Below are 17,878 nucleotides of genomic sequence, written 5' to 3'. Positions count from 1 at the left end.
GTGATCGGCCATGACATTTTCGGCCCCGGATTTGTCCCTAATTTCAAGATCGAGTTCTTGAAGTAGCAAAACCTACCTCAAGAGTCGAGGCTTCACATCCTTCTTCACCATCAATTGTCTCAAGGCGGTGTGGTTGGAGTAAACCACCACCTTGGAACCCACAAGACATTGTCTAAACTTTTCAGTGGCGTAGACGATTGCAAGCATCTCTTTCTTTGTAGTTGAATAATTGCATTGGGCTTGATCTAAATTCTTGCTTGAATAGTAGATGACATGATGTTTCTTGTCAACTACTTGACGAAGAACCGCTCCCACGGCATAATCAAACGCGTCACACATCACTTCAAAAAGCAGACTCCAATCCGAAGCCCGAATGATCGGATCCGTGATGAAAGCAAGCTTTAATCTATTGAAAGACTCAAGGAAAACATCATTAAATACAAAGTGAGCACCCTTGAGGAGAAGTGAGGTTAAGGGTTTTGCAATATTTGAAAACTCTTTTATAAACCGTCTATAAAAGCCGGCGTGACTAACAAAGCTTCTCACCCCTTTCACATTTGTAGGGAGTGACAAGTTTTCTATCACCGTAACTTCGGCTCCGTTAACCTCAATTCCCCTTTTGGATATGATGTGACCGACCACAACTCCCCCCTCTACCATGAAATGGCACTTTTCCCAATTGAGGACCAAGTTGTGTTCCTCACATCGAATCAATACATTTGACAAATTGAGAAGACCATGATCAAAAGAATCCCGATGGACACTAAAGTCCTCCATGAAGACCTCTATTCTCTTCTCCCAGAAATCGGCGAATATTGCCATCATAAACCTTTGAAAGGTGTCGGGTGCATTACACAACCCAAATGACATTCGCAGGTAAGCATAGACTTCAATGGGGCATGTGAATGTTGTTTTCTCTTGATCTTCCGGGTAAGTTAGGTTTGAAAGAAACCGGAATAACCATCGAGGAAACAATAATAGGCATGACCCGCCAATCGTTCAAGCATTTGGTCTATGAAAGGGATTGTGAAGTGGTCTTTGAGGATGGCGGCATTTAGTTTACGTTAATCAATGCACGTTCGCCACCCGGTAACCGAATGGGTAAGTAGGGAAGTTCCATCCTCTTGTTCAACCATGGTTATCCCATCTTTCTTGGAGAAAATGTTAACGGGACTTACCCATTTACTATCCGTGATTTGGTAATTGATTCCCGCCTCCAACAATTTCAAAACGTCATTCTTAACAACTTCCGCCATTTTAGGATTTAATCTTCTTAGACCTTCTAAACTAGGCGGACTCCCTTCCTTCAGGACAATCCTATGTATGCAAAGACTCAGACTTAACCCTTTTATGTCTTCAATGCTATACGCCAATGCTTTTCTATGGATTTTGAGAGCTTTTAAAATTTTTTCTTCTTGAATATCATCTAGGTTAGCATGGATGATAACCGTGTAAGTCTCTCCCTCACCAAGAAAGACATACTTAAGTGAGGGAGGCAAAGTTTTGAGTTGTACCTTAGGAGGGAGTAAGCCCTCAAATTTCTTGAGCACTTCATCATCAACTTCATGATCTTCATCCATCTCTTCATCATGGATGGCAATTTGGAAGGCTTCTTCCATTTCCGACTCTACCTTAGCCACTTCTCTGACAACTTTATCAATGACTTCAAGTGAGCATGCTTGGTTTAGCTTTGGTCCTTTCACAAGATTAGGAAGGTTAAATTCAACTTGATCGCCCTCTATTCTAAAGGTTATTCGCCCATCTTTCACATCGATTAACACCCCACCGGTAGCCAAGAATGGCCTATCGTGGATGATGAGAGTGTGGCTATCCCCCGGAATATCGAGAACAACAAAGTCGGCGGGAATAAAATATTTTCCATCCATGACGGGTATGTCCTCAAGTACCCCCCAAAGGGCGTTTGACGGACCTATCCGCCAATTGGAGAGTCATGCTTATCCGGACCAAATCATATATACGAATTCTCTTAGCAAGTTTCAAATAAAGCACACTTACACTAGATTCTAAATCACATAGAGCTCTAGATATGGGAACACCGCCAACTGCTCAAGTTATAGAGAAACTTCCCGGTCACCAAACTTATGTGGCATATTGTTTAAAAGGAATGCACTAAATAGCTAGTATTTTCTTCTCCACTCCGTAAGAAGGTTATTGCCATAAAATTCGTTTATCATGAGACCCTTCAACAACTCGGAATCCACAAGGATACAAGGCAATTCTGTAAATCCATATGTTTTTCAATCTTGTTTGACATGAACGAGCCTACTTATCCATCTACTACCCTTGAATTTATAAGCTCTTTGAACACATATAGATTTTAAGAAAGGAAATATGTGGAATTCCGTCTTTGATGTGAAATGAATCAAGGAAAATTACCTTGTCGGGATTTGGTAATGTTTTTGGAATTAAACCCCCATGAAATTTGTCAAAGAAGCCACCAAGCTTTGATGCAAAGCCCATTTGGAAGGCTCTTACGAGTAGGACATTTACCACATTTAGAGAATACAATTTTCTTTACGTCCACTTTTCGGGATAACAATATTGCCATAGGTTTATTTCCAACACAATCATTGCTAGAAAAGAAGATTGTAACTTTTCTGAAAATGACCTGTCATACCTAGAATCCCGCTTGAATGTACAAGGTTCCTACTAGTGAAAATACAACGTCATCCAATTGATGTTGGAGTGATGGCTTTAAATACAAGTTAAGAAGAATTACATAACCAATGGAGGGCTAGTAACAATGTTATAAAAGCATTTCAAACCCAACTTTAATAAAGACAATAAATACATGCCTTGAATTGGGTGGTAATGATGTGACCATTATTTGAGCATATTTAGTCCCTGAATTAGCTTTGTTCCCATGCTTTTTAGTGCATATTTAGGTCATTTATTGTCTTTAGTCCTTTTTTTTGCATATTCTTTGAGGTTTTGATCCCTTGGTAGGAAAGGAGTGCAAACCTTGGATTTTCATGGCAAAATGGAGCTAAATTGATTGAATTCAATGACCAAGCATCAAAGAGAAGACAAGACAAGAAGGCCTTTGTACATATTATAGTAGTTGGGCAATGATGAGAAAAGATCCTTGCATCTCCAATGAAATCCCCAAGGATTGTATGAAGAAGAAGGAAGAAAAGAAGAAGGGAAGAAGCTGATCAAGAATCCGAGCGGATTGCACCCTGGACGCCCGTCCAGCACAAGGAATCCGAGCGTCTTCCTCAGAAGGAAGCTCGTCCAAAACCACCACAATCCGCCCGTCCACCCCACAAATCCGCTCGTACAAAAGACCCACAATCCGCTCGTCCTGTGCCCTGGACGCTCGGATTGTGTGACAGCTATTTCGTTTTCTACTTGTTCTATGAAGGATGCGCATACCTCGGGAAAGACTAGCAAAAAGGAGACTCGCATATTTTTCTAAGAGGAGCGAATCCTCAAGGACTTAATCGTCATTTAAGCCCTTAGTAAACCCTAATTTGTGTCCCTAATCCCCACTATAAGTACCCCATTAGTCTAATTAGATTATCATGTTCTTCTTATCAATCTCTAGTATAGTTTATATCAATCTAATCTCTCTTTAATCTTGTAATCAACTTTTAATCAAGTCTTAATACAAATCTCATTTCCTTAATCTCTCTTTTGTTCATCTTTTATTTTGGGTAATTGAAGATTATTTGGGTTATTATTGGGAGATTGACAACCTTCCAACCAATCATCAAGTACTTCTATTATTCTTTGTTTTATTATCGGAATCATTAGTAGGTATAATTCACTTAATCCCTTTTTAATTATTGTTAATCATCTTCATTTATTCATCATGTTTTACTTTGTTGGTATGATTGACAACCTTGCTAGCATGTTCAACATGATAATGAGTGAGTAGTTTCCTTAACTAGGGTTTATGGGTAATTAGGGGAAACCAACATGGGGGATGATTCATGCTTAAATTAATATGTTTTCATAGTTTATTTTCTTGCTTGTTGTGATCTCAACTTATGCACATGTCATGTTTGATGAAATGCGAGCCTATGAATGCTTGCATTTTTTACCCATCATCTATCTTTTCAATGAGACATGTAAGACATAAACCAACTCAAGTCTCATTAGACCATGCATATAGTTGAGTAGGGAAGATTAAGTCGACTTGTAGGTGTTGTACAATCTAATCGATTCGGCTTCGGGGCCCAAACATTCCTAGGATTGTAAGATATAAACCTACTCGATCCATCACAACAATAATTGCTTGCTTATTAATTGAGAATATGTTTGTATGATCAATTACCATGAATCCCCTATGACCCCATGACACCCTAGTGCCTTTTATCAATTGTTTACATCCCTTTTTAATCATCTTGCTTGTTTACTTTCATTGCTATTTAGTTTAGTGATCTTCTATTCAAACCCCAATTTGTGACACCTCTAGACACCACTAGTTGCAATTGAAAATCTCACTTCAATACCCGTCCCTTGGAATCCGACCTTTACTTGCCTCTTTACTAATAGTAGAGTTGTTTGTGGAGTTATAAATATTGTTTTGGTCTAGGTGCTCCTAACGACAAGTACCGAAAACTAAACCTCTCAAGAGGGCTCGACCAAAAATGGCGCCGTTGCCGGGGACGGTGTTACCGTGATTTAGATTTTCTTAGATTGTTATTAGTTGTGTCTTTCTTTGCCTTGGGGAAGTAAAACTCCTCAAGGTTTGTTCTAATTATTTTCAAGTTGTTTGATATTTTGCATGTCTAGAAGATCACAAGGTAACTTGTTACCCTTTGATCACGAAATTGAAAGGACATTGACAAACAATAGAAGACTTGCTAGAGGAACTTTGAGAGGTATTGGTGAGGTTGTAGTTATTCAACCAAACACTATTGAGTTCGTCAACCCTTTTGCAAGAGAAGGTGAGGAGAACCCAACACAAAATCCAACACAACATCAACCCACAATGCCTAAATTTTCATCACATTCCGTACCAACCGAGGAGAACCTACCCAATGGTACTCCCACACCACAACACTTAACCGGAAATTTCATTGCCAAATCCGCATTTATCCAATTACTCGAAAGAAGCCAATTTGGGGGGATGCCTAGTGAAGACCCTCACTCTCACATGGAGACTTTTTGTGACTATTGTGATGCGATTTCTCAAACCGGTGTAACTCAAGACCAAATTTGATGGGTCTTATTTCCTTTTTCTCTAATTGGCACCGCAAAACAATGGATAAAAGGCCTTGATAAGGCTACTCTCGGAATTGACTCTTGGAAGAAATTGGCTCTAACTTTCTACAAAAAGTTCTACCAACCGGAAAAGACTAACATGCTAAGAGCTCAAATTACGGGCTTTAAGCAAAGAGATGAAGAATCTTTGTATGAAGCTTGGGAGCGATTCAAGGGAATTTGTTGCTCATGTCCTCATCATAGACTTAGCGGGTGGTTCTTGGTACAACAATTTTGGAATGGTCTTTATGAAGACTCAAGAAACATTCTCAACATGGGATCAAATGGTATGTTCACCGAAGTTGACGATAATCAAACTTGGAACAAGATTGAGGAAATGGCGGTCCATAATTCACAATATAGTAGACCTCGCAAGGCTACTAGAGGAGAAAAGCATGAAGTGGACTCTATTACTCATTCAGGTGCTCAACTTAGTGCTCGTATTGATACCATCAATTTGAAGTTCGAAAAAGCTATGGCTAGACGTGAAGAAGCCTCAAAATCACTAAAGCAACATGTTAATGCCATGACGGCATCTTCATCAATCCCAAGCGGGATATGTGAGAATTGTGGAACTTTGGGACATGACCTAAATGAATGTAGGGGAACAAATGAACAAGTGAATGCTTTTTAAGCATACAAGAGTGGTACCCCTTATTCCAATTATTACAATGAAAACACCAAATTCCACCAAAATCTCTCATACAAAAGCCAAAATGTTCAAAATCCTCAACCAACATACACCCCACATCCCATGAGAAACCAAAACCAAAGACCCTTTTACAACCAAAACCAAGGTTACCAAAATCAAACTCCATACAATCAACAAAATGACCAAGGTTTTGATGTTCAAAAAGCGGTCCTCCAAATGCAAAAGAATCAACAAGAGTTTTTCACCCAAATGCAAAAGGATAGTCAAGCAAAGGAAATCACGATCAACAACATCCTAGCCCACACCAAAATATAGGAAACCCAATTGACTCAACTAGCATCTTCAAGCTCACAAAGACAAAAGGGGCAATTACAACCTCAAAGTAATCCCCCGAGATATGAAACGGTTAGTGCCATTCACTGGAGGAGTAGTACGAGGTATGAAGCACCAAAGAAGCAAGTTGAGGATGAAGTTGTGGAAGCTAGTGACAAAGAAGAAGTTGTGCAAAACTCCAAGGATGGAATACCATCAAAAGAAGAAGTTTCAAAGAAAAATGAAGACAATGCCAAGGAGAAAGAACCCATTTTGATTAGACTTCCTTTTCCAAGTCGTCAAGCCAAGCCTAAATTTGATGACCAAATTGGAAAATTTATGGAAATTGTGAAGAATTTGGAAGTCTCGATTCCTTTCACGGAATTAATTAATCACGTGCCGGCCTATGCAAAGTACATGAAAGACATCCTTACGAAAAAGAAGTCGATTCGGAAGCTTGAGACTATCGCCTTCACTAAGGTTAGTAGTGCAATCCTTCAAGGGAGTTCACCTCCGAAACTTAAAGATCCGGGAAGCTTCTCAATACCGTGTACCATTGGCGACACAACGATCAACAAAGCCCTATGTGATCTAGGGGCTAGTGTGAGTGTTATGCCGTATTCAGTAAGTAAAAGGTTAGGGATGGGAGAACTTAAATGCACCAATATCACACTCCAAATGGCCGATAGATCGACGAAGACACCATTAGGGATATGGGAAGATGTTCCCGTAAGAGTTGGAAAATTTTTCATCCCGGTGGACTTTGTCATTGTTGACATGGAAGAAGACTCCAATATTCCAATCATTCTAGGTAGACCTTTCTTGAACACCGCGGGTGCGGTGATAGATGTGAAGCATGGAGAGCTCACTCTAGAGGTGGGAGATGAGAGAATAACTTTCAATCTTGACAAGACCATGAGAGCTCCCCGTTTGCATGAACCATGTTTTGTGGTTGATCATTATAGCGGGAAGGATGATAGGAAGAAGTCGGAATTCCAATGGAAAAAGAAAGTTGATGATGCTCCATCAAAAGAGCAAGAGAATAGCAACAAAGATAACTTGAAAAGCTCACCCATGACAAGTGAAGAGGATGGCCTCATTGGCCAAAACAAGAAAGGAGGAGAGTTGTCTCTATCAACTCAAGAGATTTTTAATGATCAAGTAGACGAAGTTCGTGGTCTTTGGGACGATGAGTTTGAAGGGATTTTCAATCCCTACATTGGTAATGCTATCGATCAAGACCAGCATGAAGGACAACAAGTACAAAGATCTATTGAAGATCTTTATCATGATAATGAAGAAGCTTTTGACTACTTCTTCAAGGTGTTGACTAACATCAACAACATCTTGAACATGCCCCCATGACATCTCACTAAGGATGAGAGTTTGGTGGAGTCCTCTCCAAACCACCATTTGTAAATATTTCTAACTCCCTAACTTGCGTTCTAATTCTTACATTGCATTTTTTGTCATTTTTGGATTTGTTTGCCTTGATCAAGATATTGATCATTTTTTAGAGAAGTGAGGGAGGGACTAATGATTTTATTGATGTGTAGTGCTTTCACTTAGTGTGGGGATAGCAATTGCCTAGGCTATTCATGCCTTTGTAGTGCCCCTACAATGAAGAACACGGGATTTAAAGAATAAAAATGACACAGGATATGCAAGTGCACGGATGGACCTGAATCCGGGTAGACCAGGTGGAATCCGAGCGGCTTCTGGGTAATTCGCTCGTCTTATAGGAAGCCGAGCGTCTGTGGAAGAATCCGTCCGTCCAAATGAGCTGCAAAATGAAAAATTTTGGTGTGTAAGAGAATCCGAGCGTCCTAGCTGAGAAGACGCTCGTCTGAAATTGGCCGCTCGTCTTTGCAGAAAGACGCTCGTCTTTTTGCCAGTGCAGATTAAGAAAAGTTCCTGTAAGAGAATCTGCTCGTCTTTGAGGAAAGCCGCTCGTCCTGAATTGCAGAATCCGCTCGTCTTCACTGAAAGACGCTCGTCTTTAGGCGAGTTTTCCTGAAGCCAATTTGAGCAGAATCCGAGCGTCCCGACGGGAATCCGCTCGTCTTCCCCCTGTAGTATTGAATTTTTCGGGTGTTTTAATACCCCTTCCCACATTCATTTCATTTCATTCATTCATTCATTCAAACACTACCCATAAACCCCAAAACCACAAAACCTGCATCCTCTCCATCACCAAAAATAAAATTTCCTCAACCATATTCAACAAAATCAAATCCAAACTTCCTTACAACAACAATTAATCACTCCTTTTGCAACAATAATCAATACAAGCACCAAAATCTTCAACTTTTGAGTCGATTTTTGAAATACAAAGACAAATCCTTTCATCATAAATCGATTTGGGTATAATTAGAAATTGAAGGTTTTCAATCTTTTCTTGGTGTAATCAACAATGGCAAGAACGAAAGGAGCAACAAAGGCACTCAAGGCAAAGACACTTTCGAAAAGGCAACAAAGCCTTCAAACAAAGAAAGCTTCAATGGCTATGGTGGTCTCTAATGCAAACTTGGAAGTTCAACAACAACAAGATCCTCCCTTGGAAGCAACAACATCAACAACTCCGGAAATCGCTCAATTACCCAACTATCCGGAGGTAATTTTCATTTCTAACTCTCATAGGGATACATTTGCCAAGTATGCTAAGAAGGCCGTTTTGCCCACCAAATTCATTTGTTAAGATGCCTTGAACAAATTGGGTGTCCTTGAACAAACAAAAGCCTTCTTTGAAGCCATGGGGTGGGTAAATTGTTTACTACAAGAGAATTGACATACCCCTCCCTTACCTTGGAATTCTTAAGTTCATTGAAAGTGACTAAGGTAGAGACTAGAGAATACATCGAGTTTCGTCTTCCCAATGTGAATAGGTGCATCACCTATGATGTTTTGAGTAAGGTATTAGGCCTTAGTGATACACCATATTATTACAAGATGCCCAAAAAGTATGACCCCGCTCCTCTTTGGGAGGCGATTTCCGGAAAGAAATTTGTGAGCTGTCATGCTTGTCGCGCTCTATTAGTCCACCATCCGGGCATTAGAGTGTGGCATAAGGTCATCGGGAATACTATAATAGCGAGAAAAGGCACTAATCACTTTACAAAGCTCGATTGTGTTCTACTTGAGTCGGCCTTAAATGTCGGAAGGGAATTCACCAAGCCCTACAATGCTCTAAGGCTTTTGATGGAAAGATGGCTTAATGTTGATTGTGGCAAGGAAGGCACCGCTCATATTATAAATGGAGGTCTAGTTACTCTCTGGTCCAAGCACTTTGATGCAAATTTCAACAAGGATAACAACTATGTGGCGATCAAAGGGGGTCATCTCATTGACATGGATGCCATGATTTACAAGTATAAGTGGGTCAAGCATAACTCTCTTGACACCAACTATGGGTGGCTAACCAATGATGCTAGATCTTTCACTTTGCCTTCCAAGATATGCCGATTAAGTGCTCATCGAACAAACTACCTTCTTCCACTCTCCAAGGATGCCGAGTACATCATCCGTCAACAAAGGGGCGAGATTGAAGAGCCCTCCTCCTCCATTGTCACACCACCCTACCCATTCAAATATCAAGATTTCAAACCCAGAGATGTTGAAGTGGGCAATGACTACATGACCCTACTCATGCAAGAGATGCACAAACAAGCTTATAATGATCGAGTAGCTGCATATTTGGCCCAATATACACCCCTCCTTCATTTAGCTAGGCAAGGACTACTTGACCCATCATGTCCTTTGCCTAGTTGGGCAGATAGGGAAGTCTTCTTTCCAAGCACATCTAGGGGTGAAAGACTGGGTGAAGATGAGAATGTCGATGATGAGGTTGTTGATGATGAGGGTGTTGATGAAGAGGTAGATGAAGAAGAAGAGGCTAATTAAGATGATGAAGGAAGTGAGCAAGATCAAGGAAGTGAAGATGAGAGTGGAGATGAGTCCGCTTCTATGGAGGAAAATGATGACAATGATGATATGGTGGAGGACTAGCAAACTTTGGAGGTTCCTACCCTCTTGAGGTTTGTCTACTTCTTTCTTTCTTTTCTTTATTTTTATCTTGATCATAGTTTGGAGAGTCCTAGCAACATGAGGACTAACACCTCGGCCCCATTGAGGTGTTCTTTTATTGTTACCATTTGAAAAATCCAAAATGACAATATGTAGTTTTATGCATTGCATCTTGTGTGCATGAACTACCCCAAAATTTAAGACATTAGAAATAATGTCTATCTCGGTTTGGGGAAGTACATGCATACGCAATAGGAGGTAATCTAAATTACACTCTCCGTCATAAACAAAAAACTCATGCATCATGTAGTGTAGATTAGTATAGCTTGCATTTAGTATAGAAATCATGCATCATACTTGCATAATTTCCTATCATATTGGCCATTGAGGACAATGCCCATATTAGTGTGGGATGGGAAATTCTAACTTTACTTTTATTCAAAAATCCAAAAAAATCAAAAATTTAGAAAAAATCAAAAAAATTGAAAAATTGAAAATCCAAACACAAGTTCATTTCCTTTGTAGTGTAGACTTGTATATATTGTTTTTATATATTATGTTTGTCTATCCTTGTTCACATTGATCGACTACGCCACATCCGAGACATGAGGATATTGAAGACCGCATGGTATGATCTTTCCAATCTCCTTTTTCCTCTTTACGTTAATGACTATGTGGCTTTATTTTGATTGATGCGGTATAAACAATGTGAATCTAGGACTTGCATTTAGATTATTTGGCATACTAGTTGGTAGAATCATATGCATTAGGATGTATATATGTTAGTTGCATCATGGACCATAGTTGCATGTTAGAAAATTTTGCGAAACCGTCTACTTGTGAAGCTTGACAAGTTTATATAGGCCCTAGTAGATGCCTTTTCTTCTTAAGACTTTGCTTGTTAGAATACTTGTAAAACTCCCTAGGATGTGTCATGCTAGTATCCTTTGACCCATGGATTAAGGCCTAGTCAAGAGTACCTTGTGGTGTGATAACTCTTTGGCTACCGTTTATTCAAAGGTGACCCTTGAAACCATGCAACCATCCATCATCCATGTTCTACCACATTTTTGTCATCAAAGGGAATGGGCACAAAAAGAAAATTGATTTGAGTTCAAGAAATGAAAAGAAAAGAAAAGAAAAAGTTTGCAATTGCATCAAATGAAAAGAGGAGCAAAAATAGACTCCTAAAGCTTCAAATATAAGGCACCCTCACTACATATGGGGTGACTTTGAAAATGTTCAAAAGAAAATGCAAAAAGTTGAAAGTTGTCAAGTATTGAAATGCCAAAAATCAAAATAAATGGCAAAAAGAAAGTGTTCTCAAATGTTATATGCCACAAGAAATTGGGGGGAAAAACAAAAACAAAAGCAAACTCCCAAATGAAACTCAAATTCTATTGATCCCTTTATCCATCATATCCATTTTTGTGCATGGTAGAGATGGGACGACCCTTCTTCTTGTCTAGGCAAGAGGGGGAATTCCGCAATCCTCCAGTGTTTCTAACACCATAGGGAGTCTACTCTTGACGAAAGCATTTAACGATTGTGGACAAAGGTACACTAGCTTGACACAACTTGGAGGTGATTTATTGGTATCCTTCTAGGCTTAGTTGTTTGAAGAAATTGCATCTATGAAGGAGTGTGTACCCTTGAATTGCTTCCCTTGTAGATAATTTCTGCCACTTAGATGAGGAAAGTGGCTATTCTTTTGTAGATGCATCCATTACTTGATTTTATGTGCTTTAATGTTTGAATGTGTCGCCATTTTGGCAAGACCCGCCTTGCCTTGCAAGAAGGCATCCTACCTCATGGTTGTCTTGTTGTGTGTTGAAGGGGCGGAGTAAGACCCGCTAATTGTCTCATATCGGCTATGCTATTAGGTTAGTTTAAATAACGGTCCTAGTTTTTGTCACCTCTTTACTCGGGACGAGCAAAGGTTCGGTTTGGGGATATTTGATGTGACCATTATTTGAGAATATTTAGTCCCATAATTAGCCTTGTTCCCATGCTTTTTAGTGCATATTTTGGTCATTTATTGTCTTTAGTCCTTTGTTTTGCATATTCTTTGATGTTTTGATCCCTTGGTAGGAAAGGAGTGCAAACCTTGCATTTTCATGGCAAAATGTAGCTAAATTGATTGAATTCAATGACCAAGCATCAAAGAGAAGACAAGACTAGAAGGCCTTTGTACATATTTTAGTAGTTGGGCAATGATTAGAAAAGATCCTTGCATCTCCGATGAAATCCCCAAGGATTGTAGGAAGAAGAAGGAAGAAAAGAAGAAGGGAAGAAGCTGATCAAGAATCCGAGCGGATTGCACCCTGAACGCCCCTCCAGCACAAGGAATCCGAGCGTCTCCCTCAGATGGACGCTCGTCCAAAACCACGACAATCCGCCCGTCCACCCCACAAATCCGCTCGTCCAAAAGACCCACAATCCGCTCGTCCCGTGCCCTAGACGCTAGGATTGTGTGACAGCTATTTCGTTTTCTACTTGTTCTATGAAGGATGCGCATACCTCGGGAAAGACTAGCAAAAAGGAGACTCGCATATTTTTCTAAGAGGAGCGATTCCTCAAAGACTTAATCGTCATTTAAGCCCTTAGTAAACCCTAATTTATGTACCTAATCCCCACTATAAATACCCCATTAGTCTAATTAGATTATCATGTTCTTATTATCCATCTCTAGTGTAGTTTATATCAATTTAATCTCTCTTTAATCTTGTAATCAACTTTTAATCAAGTCTTAATACAAATCTCATTTCCTTAATCTCTCTTTTGTTCATCTTTTATTTTGGGTAATTGAAGATTATTTGGGTGATTATTGGGAGATTGACAACCTTCCAACCAATCATCAAGTACTTTTATTATTCTTTGCTTTATTATTGGAATCATTAGTAGGTATAATTCTCTTAATCCCTTTTTAATTATTGTTAATCATCTTCATTTATTCATCATGTTTTACTTTGTTGGTATGATTGACAACCTTGCTAGCATGTTCAACATGATAATGAGTGAGTAGTTTCCTTAACAAGGGTTAATGGGTAATTAGGGAAAACCAACATGGGGGATGATTCATGCTTAAATTAATATGTTTTCATAGTTTATTTGCTTGCTTAATGTGATCTCAACTTATGCACATGTTATGTTTGATGAAATGCGAGCCTATGAATCCTTGCATTTTTTACCCATCACCTATCTTTTCAATGAGACTTGTAAGACATAAACCAACTCGAGTCTCATTAGACCATGCATATAGTTGAGTAGAGAAGATTAAGTCGACTTGTAGGTGTTGTACAATCTAATCGATTCGGCTGTGGCACCCAAACTTTCCTAGGATTGTAAGATATAAACCAACTCGATCCATCATAACAATAATTGCTTGCTTATAATTTGAGAATATGTTTGTATGATCAATTCCCATGAATCCCTTATGACCCTATGACACCCTAGTGCCTTTTATCAATTGTTTATATCCCTTTTTAATCATCTTGCTTGTTTACTTTCATTTCTATTTAGTTTAGTGATCTTCTATTCAAACCCCAATTTGTGACACCCCTAGACACCGCTAGTTGCAATTGAAAATCTCACTTCAATACCCGTGCCTTGGGATCCGACCTTTACTTACCTCTTTACTAATAGTAGAGTTGTTTGTGGAGTTATAAATGTTGTTTTGGTCTAGGTGCTCCTAACGACTTAAGTACCGAAAACTAAACCTCTCAAGAGGGCTCGACCAGGTAATCTCTTGGATATGAACACGCTTGTATATAAATACAATTGGATAAAACGGGAGAACGACATCATCGAGACGATTGAGTGGTTGATAAAGGGCTCTACCTCTGTATTCTTACCATGTAACAAACTTCGTCGGCTTTGCAAACATAGGGTGGACTACCTAGTTCATGTCACCCCTCTTGGCGGATTAGAAGAGTATGAGCCACTTCCTCCTCAACATGGTCAACAAATAACTACTTCTTATTCTATTGTGATATTTCCCTTCCCCTTTGAATTTGAAGCTTTTACTTATGATGACCCAAGTGTCGTTGAGAGTAATGATTATTTGACGTACTTAATGAAGCATATCCATAAGAAAATATACAAGGATCGAGTCAACAATTAATATGCTCAATATGCTCCACTCTTTCACTTGGCTACTCCTTGATCCTAATGAACCCTTGTCGTATTGGGTGAATAGGAAGCTTTTCTTTCCTTGTATTTCAAGAGATGAGGGGGAAGGTAGTAGGATAACGGTTCAAGAGAAAATTGATGAAAAGAAGTAGAAGAAATTGAAGGTAAGAATGAAACTCATGTAGATGGGGATGATTCAAATTCATGTTCAAATGAGGATGATGATGAGGGCACCATTAGCGACAATAGTGGATGATGGGTGAACATCAAAAGGCGTGAAGAGGGAGGTTGGATAGATGGTGATTGGTGTCTATTATAGCATCTAACCATGGACGCAACTTTGTGAGTACCCCCTTCTTTTGTTTAGCTCTTGTTAAATTATATTCTTGGTAGTGTAATTCATTTGAGAGTGAACTTTAGCTCTCCTTGGTGTATGCGATTTTGAGTCCTAGGTTCATTAAATGACTTACTGCTCGGCAACATTAAGGTGTATATCTTTTTTCTCCCACATAGGTGAATCCGAATTGACAATCACATTTACATATTGCTTGCATGGCTTTATGGCCAAACTTCCCTCTTTTTTACACTTGAAAAAGTGTTGTAAGTGGTTTTGGGAAGTTTGAGCACAAGAAACCCGAGTTAATTAATATTAGCTCTCCGAACAATAGAAAGCATGCATCGCTTTATTTTAGTTTAGATTAGTTCTATCATTTGTAATATATCCCTATAGATAGATGCATTTAATTAGAGCGTGCATTCATTTATATCAAGAATCGCATCGTGCATTTATACTTCCATTTCCTATATTTAAAAACTCCAAAACAAGTTTTTACTTTTCAAAATTTGAAAATCTAAAAACAAGTTCTTTATTTTTCAATAAACTAATTTCAAAATACAAAAACATATCTTTATTTTTGATTTTCAACTTCTACCTTGTAGATGGAGGACAATATCCATAATAAGTGTGGGGATGAGAGTTTACATTCAAAAACTCATAAAAATTAGAAAAAAAATTGAAAATCCCTGAAAATTTGAGAATTTAAATTCAAAATTCAAGAACACGTTCTTTACTTTTGTAGCGTAGAATTGTATATAAGTGTGTTTTTGTTCTCTTCTCACATAGGTACAATACCTCATTCGAGCCATAATTAATACATGGGAACATGAACACCGATTGGTATGATCGTTCTAACCTTATTCCCTTAAATTTATTTTCCTTTTCACAAGAGGAGAATGGGCTTATATATCAATGAGGGTGTAGTGGATTTTTTTTGCGGTCATGTTCATATGTGTTGTTAGGAGCTTGCATTAGTTTATATGTCATATAGTTAGTTGCATTCAGATAGATTGTATATATGCTTAGTTTGCATCAATGGCATGTTTATTGCTTTTGAAATATTGAATAATCCAAAAATTTGTAACACCTTTATAAAGAGTCTATATAAGGATAAGATGCCGTCAATGACAAAAATTGTTTTGACCGTGTCTTCTCCCAATTGATAGCTCGCATCTAGTGACGACACCTTGATAGGATATCCCAGGAAGACATGCTTAACAACCAAGTTATGACTATCTTGTAAGACCATCCTAAGCCCGAGACTTGACCTATAATCGACAAACCTTCTCAAAATGTGAGGTATGGAGCCTCCATTTGATCGTCCCGTTTTGGATTTTTGAATAGGTCTCCTTACGTTTTATGTCATGTGAACAAGCACAAGTGGGGCGCTTATTCCTTGATATGTAGAAATATTTGTGTACACATTTTTGGAGGCAATATATATAGGCATGATGATAAACCTTAGATAGCCATAAAGCTTTTGTTCTGCCATTTAATCTAGGTCCCTTTTTGGTGAACCCATTTGAGCTTGAGCATATAGTAACACTCCATTTATCCATGAGCGTTTAACAAGACATTCTAAGTAAAAATAAGAGTGTTATCATCTTAGTTGCCTGAGTTAGTAAGTATAAAAGAAGAACAATGCTAAAGGCACTTTAATAAATATAATTAACTGTCTTAAATTGTCTTATTACAACCAAACCAAACAGAATAAAAAGTTATTACAACGCAGCGAAAAGAGTAATTAATAAAGTATAATTATTTCTGTGGTAAAAGTGATAGGCTAGACTCCAGGTGATAAGTTATCTCGCGTCCCAAAACCCAAGCATCGAGCTATCATCAATCTACTAAAGTCAAACATATAATTTAATCTTATCCCTATTTAACCAAAAATATTAAATGGTTGATAACAGGATGCCATCAATTAAAGCATGCATCAATTTTATTTTGACAGAACAACAAACAAACGTCGACCAAAGGCTGAGTAGGATAACTAAACAACATTGAAAATAGATATAGCGAAAACTGCAACTGAAAATACAACAATAAGACTATCAAAATCACGTGCCTAAAGGCCGTGACATACGGTTCGTCTAAACCGTCTCAAACAATGCTCAAGAGCACGGTAATACTCCAAACACCACTGTCCTTAGCCGACCACAATAGCATAGGTCAACCTCACATCCACATCCCCGTGCCTGGCGGACCTGTAATACCCGTCCTTTTAGGGACCCATTGACTGACGTTGACTGACCTTAGATACTTATCTTGACCTTCGGAAACCTTACGAGTGATGACTTGTGATGATGTGAGCTTTGGTTTGTATGTTACTGGATCTAGCTTAGGCTACTCGATCGAGTAGCTTGGTGGCTCGATCGAGTAGAGGTCACTCGATCGAGTAAGTTGGTTGCCCGATCGAGTAACGGGTTTGCAGCGGGGAATTATAAATCGTTAATTGTAAAACCCCAAATCATTTTCTCTACCTTCTTCCTAAACCTAAATGTCGTCACCTCTCTTCTCCTTCACCATGGTTCACCTCCTTGATGCCTTTGTGATTGAGAACGCCTTAGGGATGGGATGTTAAAGTCGGGTACCGGTCTTGACGACGGATTGTTGTGTAATAGGTATGTCGTAATCATCATCATCGTCATCTTTGTTTTCAGTTATGTTTATAGTGGTAGTAATAGATGGTTGTGATGATTGAATAGGTGGTGTTCATGGTTGATGGGTATCTTGTGATCGGACGCGGTATCGCTGCGGTTTGCTAAAGGTAGGTTCGCCTACTCGGTACTGTGGATTGTCTAAAGGGTCTGGTGATGTTGTTTGGTTGGTTTAGTGTCGATATTGCTGATTGGTTGCGGTAGTTGATCAGTCTTGTGTTGGTTTGATAGTTGGTGATTGTTGTCTATACAGCTGATTGTGGTTGTTTGTCTATGGTTCTCGAGGTGTGTCCTCGGCTGAGTGGAGTCACTTGCGGGAGTGGCTTCATGCCCTTAATTCACCCTCTTTAGAACCCGCCACAGGAGGGGATGTGCACATTAAGGTACATGGGTTTATCGCTCAGATAGATGAGCGGGGCTTAGGTGGGAACGGCTGCGGTCCCCCACTGGCAGGACTGGACCTTTGGGCAGGAAGAGGTGTGTGGTTGGTTGGATGAGGTGTGGTGTGTGTTGTTGTACTTGTGTTGTGTC

General features: G+C 39.1%; 1 non-coding gene across 1 annotated transcript; it reads right to left on the bottom strand.

The window, feature by feature from the left end:
- Positions 1–5,332: 5,332 nt before the first annotated feature.
- Positions 5,333–5,439, bottom strand: LOC141625263 (small nucleolar RNA R71). The gene has a single exon (XR_012535053.1). It is a non-coding gene; the product is annotated as a small nucleolar RNA R71 (small nucleolar RNA).
- Between the last annotated feature and the right edge of the window lie 12,439 nt (positions 5,440–17,878).

The sequence above is a fragment of the Silene latifolia genome, chromosome X (genome assembly GCF_048544455.1).
Source record: "Silene latifolia isolate original U9 population chromosome X, ASM4854445v1, whole genome shotgun sequence".
Lineage (NCBI taxonomy): Eukaryota > Viridiplantae > Streptophyta > Magnoliopsida > Caryophyllales > Caryophyllaceae > Silene > Silene latifolia.
The sequence above is the reverse complement of the archived record's forward strand: the minus strand, read 5'-3'. Positions and strand labels throughout refer to the sequence as shown.